The sequence below is a fragment of the Chiloscyllium plagiosum genome, chromosome 24, assembly GCF_004010195.1.
Source record: "Chiloscyllium plagiosum isolate BGI_BamShark_2017 chromosome 24, ASM401019v2, whole genome shotgun sequence".
Lineage (NCBI taxonomy): Eukaryota > Metazoa > Chordata > Chondrichthyes > Orectolobiformes > Hemiscylliidae > Chiloscyllium > Chiloscyllium plagiosum.
The window spans coordinates 1402031-1413399 of NC_057733.1; the positions used below are offsets into that span (position 1 = coordinate 1402031).

General features: G+C 42.0%; 1 protein-coding gene across 1 annotated transcript in view; it reads right to left on the reverse strand.

Moving 5' to 3' along the window:
• The window catches only part of LOC122561952 (growth factor receptor-bound protein 2), a 134249-nt gene that overhangs the window by 9686 nt on the left and 113194 nt on the right, over positions 1-11369 (reverse strand). The gene's annotated exons all lie outside the window — the stretch shown is intronic.

Consider the following 11369-nt stretch of genomic DNA (forward strand, 5'->3'; position numbering starts at 1 on the left):
ATTCATGTTGAACTCTGAGCTCAAAAACTGCATGAATTTATGTAAAACTCTGTTATCTCACTTTTTAGGTTGGAATCAATCTAAACATTAGGTCATAGACAGAGAACACAGGGGGCTAACACTTTCAACATATTGTCTAGCTATCACCATTGTTAACAGCTAATCCGAGAATGCAACTTTTAAAAAAGGGTTTTGTGATTTACACATGAAAGAAGTGAAACTGTCACTGTATTCTAACAGATGAAAGGCTTAACAGACAATCAATTCTTCAATGTATAATTTCAGTTACATCACACTGCAAATTTTTGCTATAAATTCTGTGTTAGGATTGAGCCCTCCACTATCACCTGATGAAGGAGCTTCACTCCGAAAGCTAATGTGCTTCCAATTAAACCAGTTGGACTATAACCTGGTGTTGTGATTTTTAACTTTGTACACCCTAGTCCAACATGGGCATCTCCAAATCATGACTACATCATGACTGCTCTTCCACCTTGTTAACCCATTACCCTCGCCTCCAGCACTCCATTGTTAACTAAGTTATCTGATTAAGCCTTGCTCAGTTGAACCTCTTGTTTCACAAAACCCAGAACTTAACTCTTTCCCTGCCTGCTTATACCCTGTACACATTCTCAAATAGAGTGTATGCAATATCTATGCCTGTCAGCCTACAAAGAGATTACCCGATATACAGTCTTAGAAAGCTACTTATCAAAACAATGCATCAACTTGCATAGTGTGTTCTGGAACTGTACAACCAGCAGCTGTTGTCATACGCCTTGAGCATTTAGCAGCTTCACTTTCCCATGAAGAGTGACAACTGCCAGTCAGTGGGTTTGAGACAATATGTGGGAGGGCTGTCACCTCCTCAGTGTCTGACTTCTGCAGTAAACAACTGCCTCATTGATTGCTCAGTCTGGACCTTGCAATCAATACTTTTACCACCAGAGGGCAAGGGTAGATTAGGTTGCAACTCAAATGCCAAGTCCTTGCGCTGGGATAGCTATCTCACCAATTCACTGTGGGAGGCAGAACTAGGAGAAATGCCAGTTTTTTTGTTGAATTTATAATTGAGATATTCTGTACTCTCAGAGTTAGGTGCGACACAGCAGTGCTATTTGACTAATTAAATCCTCAACTGTGCAGCAAATGACATCAAACCAGAGCTCAACTCCTCAATCTAAATGTTAGTCCGATAGGAGGAAGCACTGCACAAGTTAAAGTTGAAGATTTTCTCCTGCTGTTGACAGCACTGCAGTTTGCAATTTGTAATTAATTCTCCTGTGATGAGTGAAATCGGCTATATTTACCAAACTGACTAGTTCAATAAGCTGTCACTTTCACTTCCCCATTGTAGATTACTTGGAACCAATGACTGTACTATATATATAGGAATCCAACTTAAAATTGAGAGAGCTTAAAACATGCAAATCTACTGAAGGAAAACTTTGCATTGATATAGCATCTTCCACTACTATAGGATGTTCCCAAAATTCCTTCCAGCCAATTAAACAATTTGAATTATGGTCATGGCTGCAATATTGGTAACCAAATTTCACAAAAAACCCTGCAAACAACAGTGTGATAAATAAGTGTCCCCCTTTTAAATGATATTCCCTGACCAATATATCTAATCAAAGACACTGGAGAGGCCTCCCCTGCTCTTATGGTCCAGTGGGCTGACAGCATAGATAGGAAGAGGATACAAAGGTGATATGGTGGTCACTATAACATGCATCCAAAGATACAGATAGTAATGTTAATTTAAAGTCATTGCTACTTAGATTTTTATCATACAGTAGCGTGAATTAGGAAATTTAAATAAAGATTACATGGAATGTAATGTTCTGGAAGTGGGAATGGAGTAGAAAAAGGAGGAAACAGGAAGGTCCTTAACTCTCAGAATTTGGTGCAGTTGTGCGAGGAACTGTGGCCTTGGCATAGGTACAACATTTGACCCCAAAACTCTGAGCTTAACAGGATGGACTGTGGACAAGGGAACAGGGTGTGGACAAGAGTTCCTTCTGATCACTGAACCATACTGGAAAGCCTGCATGTATGGTAGTGGCAGGTGTATGTGCGTATCTGTCTGTCATCAAAGTGAACAAATTCTATGCACACTATGACCCATAATACTGCAATGGCTAAATTATTGAACATGTTAACCAATGCACTACGCGACTACAGAAAATAAACATGCTTTACTGCCCCCATAGCTGAAATTGCCAGCCAACTCTCACTGCAAATGGGACCAGAAAGCTGTGGAATTGGACCACAGGATAATCTTCATTAGAGTTAATAAGATGGGAAAGTTATAATAAAAATACCACTTTTGTTCATAATAACAGAGCTAAGACTCAGCCTAGGCATGGGTTAGGGCTTAATTCTAGCTACTGGGGTAATAGAACATTAACTGCACAGTTAACATTGGTTAACAACGGGTAACTTTGAGGTCCATGTGACAAATTGTTTCCTTAATAAAAATATTAAGGTGCAAGTGCAAAAATTATTACTTCATATTGTACTTCTGGATGATGTCAAGATAAATCTTTAGGACAGCTAGGGATCAAAATGGTAGGTGTGAGAGAATGCGTGCATGTGTGTGTGTGTGTGGGGGACATCGAATGAGCATTGATGACATATTTACAATATAATCTTTCTTTGCTTAATATTTGATTAAAATTGTATCTATTTGTATTTACCACTATTTGCTACTGTGTTTATGAGCAATATACCTGATAATGCATGTGCTCCTTAATGTAGCCTTCTTTTAATCTTGAGGCATAACCAGATAGTTCATATCAGCATTGTGCTGTCTCAGAGTTAAACACCCCTGTGCTCTTCAGTTAAACATAACCCAAAACTACTTTAATACATACTATTAAACCGGTGTGTACGTTTCCAAAGTCATTCAGCATCAACCCTCCTATTTGAAGCGAGATTTCTAATTTAATGAATTTAGTCCAGAATTCATTTTTGTTTATTTCTATTGTGTACTGTGGACAAGCTTGAGATGGAACAGATTCATCATGTTGAACTTACAGTAAAGAATATGGTGGTTAGAGAGGAGCATAGAAAGGAGGAGGAATGTGGGGACAAGAGAGATGGGATAAGAGACAGGAAACCTTGGGTGGACACTAATCCAGATCTGAAGTGAAAAAGCATGGAGCGTTTGCCTTTGACACCTCATACTTCAAAGCCTCCCAATCAGTCACAGTGGAGATCTTGGCCCTTGGCACATGCAACATCCTCAGCATAAAGCTGTGCCCCACCTCTTCACAGTACTGACGTCTTTCACATGTTGCACACTACCCCCAATAACGTGGTTGCTTGCTCGAACAGAGGTTACAATGGACACAGGGCTTGTCACAGAACAAAGGAGGAATCTGATGAAAGTGAACACAGAGCCAACACAGGATACAACAGCAGTAAAGAGTCAGGCTTGGCTCCACTGTTGCTGTGTCAGAGTAGGAAGAAATCAACTTGCTGTGTTTTTCAATCACTTACACAGCAAGGCAGAGCAGAATTAAAACTATTTGTATCAATTCTCAACCTACGCTTGGGAAATAGGGCAGGACAAGAGATGGAGGTGACAGTGGGGGAGCACTTTGGGACCAGTGACCACAGTTCTATTCATTTTAAAATAGTTATGAAGCCTGGTCCACAGGTTCAAGTTCTAAATTGGGGCAAGGTGAATTTTGATGGAATTAGACAGGAGCTTGCAGGTATTGACTGAAGTAGTTTGTTTGCAGGCAAACACACCTCTGACAAGTGGGAGCGCTTTAAAAGTGAGAGAACTAAAGTTCAAGGTCTACATGTTCTTGTGAGAGTGAAATTTAAGGTTGGCAGGAACAGGAAACCCTGGATGACAAGCTATACTGAAGAGGCTTTGACCAGAAAGGAGGTATGGCTCAGGTACAAGCAGCTGGGATCAATGGAATCCCTGTAACTATATAAGCTATACAGGAGCTTACTGAAGGAGGAAATGAGGGGGGCAAAATGGGGGCATTAGATAGCCTCGACTGAGAAGATTAGGGTGAATCCAAAAAGGTTCAAGAAGTATAATAAAAGAATAAGACCCCTCAAGGACCAAAGTGGACATACACGTGTAGAACCGTAGGAGATGGGCGAGGTCCTCAATGAATATTTCTCATCTGTGTTTACCGTGGAGAAAGACAGGATGACCTGGAACTTGAGGAAGTTAGTGATCATATCTTGGGGATAGTCCATTTCATACAGAGGTGATGTTGGATGTATTAGAATGCATGAAAGTGGATAAATCCAAGAACATGACAAGAGGCGAGAGAAAGCATTGCAGGGGCCCTGACTAATATTTTTGCATTATAGTTAGCCATGGATGACGTCCTGGAAGACTAGAGGGTAGCAAATGTGCCCTTATTCAAGAAGGGCTGCAAAGAAGAACCTGAGAACTATATACCAGTAAGCCTAGCATCTGTGGTAGGTAAGTTACTTGAGAAGATTCTGAGGGATAAGATATACACACATTGGAAAGACAGGGTTTGATTAGCAATAGTCAGCATGGCTTTGTGTGAGACAGAACATGCCTCACAAATTTGTTAGAGCTCTTTGATGAAGTGAGCAGGAATATTGACAAGGGCTGGACAGTAGATGTAGTGCATATGGATTTCAGTAAGGCCCTTTGATAAAATTCCACATGGTAGGTTGTTCTGGAAGGTTAGATCACATGGAATCCGGGGGAGCTGGCAAATTGGATACAACATTGGTTTGATGGTAGGAAGCAGAGGTTAATAGTGGAAGGGTGCGGTCAGACTGGAGGCCTATGACTAGGGATGAACCTCAGGGATCGGCGCTGAGCCCGTTGCTGTTTGTTATCTATATCAATGATTTGGATGAGAATGTGCAAGGTATGATTAGTAAATTTGCAGATGACACTAAAATAGGTAGTATCGTGGACGGTTATCAGAAATTGCAGCAGGTCTTGATCAGCTGGGGACGTGGGCCAAAAAATGACAAATGGAGTTTAATATAGGTAAGTGTGAGGTCTTGTATTTTGGAAAGTTAAATCAAGGTAGGAGTTTCATGGTGAATGGTAGGGCCTTCAGGAGTGTAATGGAACAGAGGGACCTTGGAGTTCAGGTGCATGGTTCTCCGAAAGTGGAGTCACAGGTAGACAGGGCAGTGAAGGTGGTTTTTGGTACACTGACCTTCATCAATCAGAAGTTGGGAAGTTATGTTGCAGTTGTACAGGTCATTGGTAAGGCTGCAATTGGGAGTCGTGTGTTCAGTTTTGGTTACCTTGCTATAGGAAGGATGTTATTAAACTGGAAAGCGTGCAGAGAAAACTTACAAGGATGTTGTCAGGACTTGGTCTGAGTTATAGTGAGAGGTTGGTCAAGCTAGGCCTTTTTTCTTTAGAGTGGAGGAGACTGAGGGGGGAATCTTATAGAAGTGCATAAAATCATGACAGGCATGTATAGGGTGAATCCACTCAACCTTTTTCCAGGTTTGGAGAATCAAGGACTAGAGGGCATCAGTTTAAGCTTTCAGGGGAAAGAATAAACAGGTACTTGAGGGGCACAGAGGGTGGTACACATATGGAATGAACTGCCAGTGGAAGTGGTTGAGGCAGGTACATTAACAACATTTAAAACAACATGAATAAAGGAAAGTTTAGAAGGATATGGACCAAGTGCAGGGAGATAAGGTTAGTGTTGAGGGACAATTTGGTTGGCATGGGCTAAAGGGCCTGTGGCCATGCTCTAGAACACTATGACTCTATAATTCAATCTGATAATTTATATTGATGTAGCAGCTTTAACACCAGAACGTGTCCGAAGAGTCCTCTCACAGGAGATTAAGATACCCAGTCACATTAGACAATATTAGGGGAAATGACCAAAAACATGGTCAAAGAGATAGGTTTTTAGTTGTCTTAAAGAAAGGAAGATAGGAAACCAGAGGTGTATTGAGGAAATTTCAGAGATTAGGGCCTAGGCAGTTAAAAGCATGGCCAATGTTGGTGCAATCAAAAGTTAGGATGCTCAAGAGGCCAGAATTAGGAGCACAGATATTTCTAAGGCCTGTGGGACGAGGGAGATTACTGACAAGGGCCTTGGAGGAATTTTATGTTAAAATTCTCATGTTGTTTTCAAAGTAATGATATCAAATATTGCCATCATTGCTTTAATTCCCAGACCTATTAAGAATTAAAAGGCAGGAGAAAACAAGATTAAAACATTTAGTTCAGGAACTATTCACATTTGTAGCACATTTCAAACGTGCTTGCCACAGCAGCACGTGACTTTGTTCTTCATTATCCAACTCATGCAATAGCTTCTCTTTCCAAATCACTACTTCTGTAGACTACATCCCTTCAACAGAAGAAATCATCCTTGCCCTGCTCTTTTCGTCTGATCTATGTGATGCCCCTTGACAATGTCAGTCTCCACAAGTATGCTTATGGAGACCCATTCTACCATCCATCCCTATACCCTTCTACTGTCTTGAAATGTTTAGCGAATACTTATTCAATATTTGATATTGGAAGAGCGGATATTTTCTCCTGTCGTCAAGTATTTGGACCCTTTCAACAAACTAGACTAGAAGGGACTGAAGTTTGCAAGGAGGTGGTGTATCAATTCTGGAAGTGTGAAAATCGACAAGTCCCCTGGGCCAGATGGAATTTATCCTAGAATTCTCTGGGAAGCCAGGGAGGAGATTGCAGAGCCTTTGGCTTTGATCTTTATGGCTTCATTGCCTACAGAAAGAGAGTCAGAAGACTGGAGGGTAGCCAATGTTGTTCCCTTGTTCAAGAAGAGGAATAGAGACAACCTGGTAATTATAGACTAGTGAGCCTTACTTGTGGGTGAAATGTTGGAAAAGGTTGTAAGATTTATAGCCATCTCAAGAGGAATAAGTTGATTAGCAATAGTCAACATGGTTTTAAGGAGGATAGGTCGTACCTCACAAACCTTATTGAGTTCATTGAGCTGCTGACCAAACAGATGGAGGAGGGTAAAGCGGTTGATGTAGTGGATATGGATTTTAGTAAGGTTCCCCATGGTAGGTTATTGCACAAAATACAGAGGCATGGGATTGAGGGTGATTTAGCGGTTTTGATCAGAAGTTGGCAGGCTGATGGGAAATGTTCAGTTACTAGTGGTGTACCACAAGGATCTGTTTTGGGGACACTGCTGTTTATGATTTTTACAAATGACATAGATGAAGGCGTAGAAGGATGGGGTAGTATATTTGCGGATGACACTAAGATCGGTTGAGTTGTGGATAGGCCTGAAAGATGTTGCAGGTTACAGAGGGACATTAAGCTGCAGAGCTGGGCTGAGAGGTGGCAAATGGAGTTTAATGTGGAAATGAGTGAAGTGATTCACTTTGGAAGGAGCAACAGGAATAAAAAGTATGGGCTAATGATAAGATTCTTGGTAGTGTAGATGAGCAGAGAGATGTGGGTGTCCATGCACATAGATCCCTGAAAGTTGCCACCCAAGTTGATAAGGTTGTTAAGAAGGCATATGGTGTGTTAGCTTTTATTGGTAGAGGGATTGAGTTTGAGCCAGGAGGTCATGCTGTAGCTGCATAAAACTGTGGTGCGGGCACACTTGGAGTAACGTGTACAGTTCTGGTCACCGCATCATTTGGAAGGATGTGGAAACTTTGGAAAGGGTTCAGAGGAGATTAACTCGGATGTTTCTTGGCATGAAGGGAAGGTCTCATGAGGAAAGGCTGAGGGACTTGAGGCTGTTTTCATTACAGAAGAAGGTTGAGAGCGGACTTAATTACATATATGATAATCAGAGGGTTAGACAGGGTGGACAGGGAGGGCCTTTGTCCTCGGTTGGAAATGGCTAGTACGAGGGGACATTACTTTAAATTGAGGACTGAAAGATGCAGGACAAATGTCAGAGGTAGTTTTTTTACTCGGTAGTAGGGGCGTGGAACCGTAGCAGACTCGCCAATTTAAGGGCATTCGAATGATCATTGGATAAACATATGGACGAAAATGGAATAGCATATGATAGATAGGTTGGTTCCTGCTGCTGGTCATTGCCAAGCAATGACCATGTATATCAGCAGTGTGATGCCGCTCTCCACTACCAGCACAACTCTGCAGTACTGCTCAATTATCAGATTGTACTTTATCTGTCAACAGATCACTTGAAAATGCTTTCTTTCCAGTATTTATTAGTGATAACATGCTTAAAATGTCATAGGAAATCAGACTGTATGATCTTATAGGTTCACAAAGTTGTTTCCTGGAGTGGAGGGCATTGTTTATGAAGGAAGGATGAGCAAGTTAGAGTTAGACTTGTGCTCTTTGGAATTTAGGAAACTGAAAGGTGATTGTGTTGACTCTTCGAGAATCTTAAACCCTGCTAATGAAAATCAACACACCATATGCATTCTTAACAACCCTATCAACTTGTGAGGTAACTTTGAGGGATCTATGGATGTGGATCCAGGAATTCTCTGTTCCTCCACACTGCCAAGAATCCTGCCTTTAACCCTGTAATCTGCATTCAAGTTCGACCTTTCAAAACGAATCATTTCACACTATTCCAGGTTGAAATCCAGCTGCTACTTCTCAACCAACTCTGCATCCTGTCAATGTCCTGTTGCAACCAACAACAGCTCCCCCACACTATCCACACTCCATGTCACAAGTAAACCTACTAACCCACCCTTCCAGTTTCTCATCCAAGTCATTTATAAAAAGCACAAAGAGCAGAGGTCCCAGAACAGATCACTGCGGAACACCATTGGTCACCGAACTTTAGGCTGAATACTTTCCATCTACTACCACTCTCTCTTCTATGGGCCAATCAATTCTGTAACCAGTCATCCAAATTTCCCTGCATCTCATGCCTTACTTTCTGAATGAGCCTATCATGGAGAACTTTATTAAATGCCTTGCTAAATCCATATACACTACATCCATTGCTCTATCTTCATCAATGTGTTTTGTCACATCCTCAAAGAATTCAATAATGTTTGTGACACATGACCTGCTCTTCACAAAGCCATGTTGACTATCTCGAATAAAGCTTTGCTTTTCCAAATACAGGTACACAATCCTTTATCCAAAATCCTCGGGGGCAGCTGGTTTTCAGAATTCAGAATTTTTTGGATTTCCTAATAAATGACAGTTTCATGGTGAAATTAAAAAATTACCAACATGCGAGTACTAAGCGCGCGGAGACAGAATTGACGCCTGCCAGTGCTGGGCTATGCTGCCATGTCACATGAGTGAGGTGGGTCAAGTGGGAATGGAGTTGGGTTAACATTTTACATGCCAAACAACCTTATTATGGAGAAAATAAACTTCACAAAAAAAAACTTCGGATTTCAAATAAAGGATTGTGTACCTGTAATCATAAATCCTGTCCCTCAGAACCTTTTCCAATAATTTGCCCATCACAGACATAAGACTGGCTGGTCTGTAATCCCAGGACTATACCTATTCTCTTTCTTGAACAAGGGAATAAAATCTGCCACCCTCTAATCATCTGGTACTACTCCAGTGGACAGTGAGGACTCAAAGATAATCACCAAAGGCGTAGCAATCTCTTCCCTCCCTCCTCATAGTAACCTTGGGTATACTCTGTCTGGTCCAGGGAACTCATCCATCCTCATGTTTTTCAAAATTTCCAACATATCCTCCTTCTTAACATCAACCTAATTGACGGTTTCATGCTGTCCTCACAAATATCAAGGTTCCTCTCACTAGTGAGTACTGAAGCAACTATTCATTCAGAATCTTTCCTACCTCCTCCGACTCCAAGCACAAGTTCCCTCCACTATCCCTGACTGGCCCTACCCTCACTCTTGTTCCTCACGTAAATGTATAATGTCTTAGGGTTTTCCTTATTCCTACTCAGCAAGGCTTTTTTCATGCTCCCTTCTAGCTCTCTTCAGGCCATTCTTCAGTCCATTCCTTGCTCCGAGAGTCCTGTCTGATCCTTGCTTCCTCAACCTTTAGTAAGCTTCCTTCTTCCTCTTGACTAAATGTTTCACATCTCGTCATCAGAGGTTCCTTCACCCTCCCATCCCTTCCTTGCCTTGGAAGGACAAACCTATCCAGCACTCGCAAGTGCTCCCTAAACAATCTCCACATTTCTGTCATACATTTCCCTGAGAATATATGCTCCCAATTTATGCACCACAGTTCCTCCCTAACAGCACTGTAATTCCCCCTACCATATCTTGGTAGTGTATCTTATTGCAAATGAATGATCCATAGAAACTCCAACATGAATTTAACATCACAATACTGTCAGTTCCACATTTCTTTTTTTGGTAATGCTGCACAATACTAACAGAGCTATGCAAATCTACATTGGAGTCCTTAACAGTAGCACTATTAGAGAGAACTTGACCTCAAATTACAAACACAGACATAAGAACAAGTTTGACAAAGAGATATGTTCACCATAGCAGATTGGTTTGCAACTGGTGTGCCGTGACAAGGCAAAAGGTGTGCTCTAATATTTTTTAGGGAGCAGCATTGCTTTACCCGAGCATTGTGATTGCATCCATGCTTCCAATCTCCTCCAAGCCTTGATATCTGTTATTGAAGGCAGAGTCTGGTGATACCAGGCACTCCTTTCTAGTGCGGGTGCAATCCTGCAGAGTTGTGCATGCATAGACTTCTGATATTCGATATGTGTTACTATTGCATTGGACATTCATACAACTCCCTACAGAGTGAACGCAGACCATTTGGCTCAACGAGCCCACAACAAACCCTAAGCAGCATTCCATACAGACCCACCCCCTGTACCTTATCCTATTCCTGTAACTCTGCACTTCCCATGGCTATCCCTGGACACTATGGGCAATTTAGCATGGTCAATTTACCTAAACTGCACATATTTGGATATGGGAGGAAACCCACGTAGACACAGGGAGAATGGGCAAACACCACACAGTCGCTTAAGGATGGAATCAAACCTGTGCTCCTGGTGCTGTTAAACACCAGTTTAACAGCACCACTATGCCATCCCATTCGTCATCACGAATGCTCAGGAGAAAAGGTGTTTGCTATTTATGCAGCCTGCTTGTACATGCACAGGAGTAAGGTAAAAACAATGACTGCAGATGCTGGAAACCAGATTCTGGATTAGTGGTGCTGGAAGAGCACAGCAGTTCAGGCAGCATCCAAGGAGCTTCAAAATCGACGTTTCAGGCAAAAGCCCTTCATCAGGAATAAAGGCAGTGAGCCTGAAGCGTGGAGAGATAAGCTTGAGGCGGGGAGAAATGGGGGGGGGGAGGGGGGGGGGGGGGAGAAAGTAGCATAGAGTACAATGGGTGAGTGGGGGAGGGGATGAAGGTGATAGGTCAGGGAGGAAAGGGTGGAGTGAATAGGTGGGAAA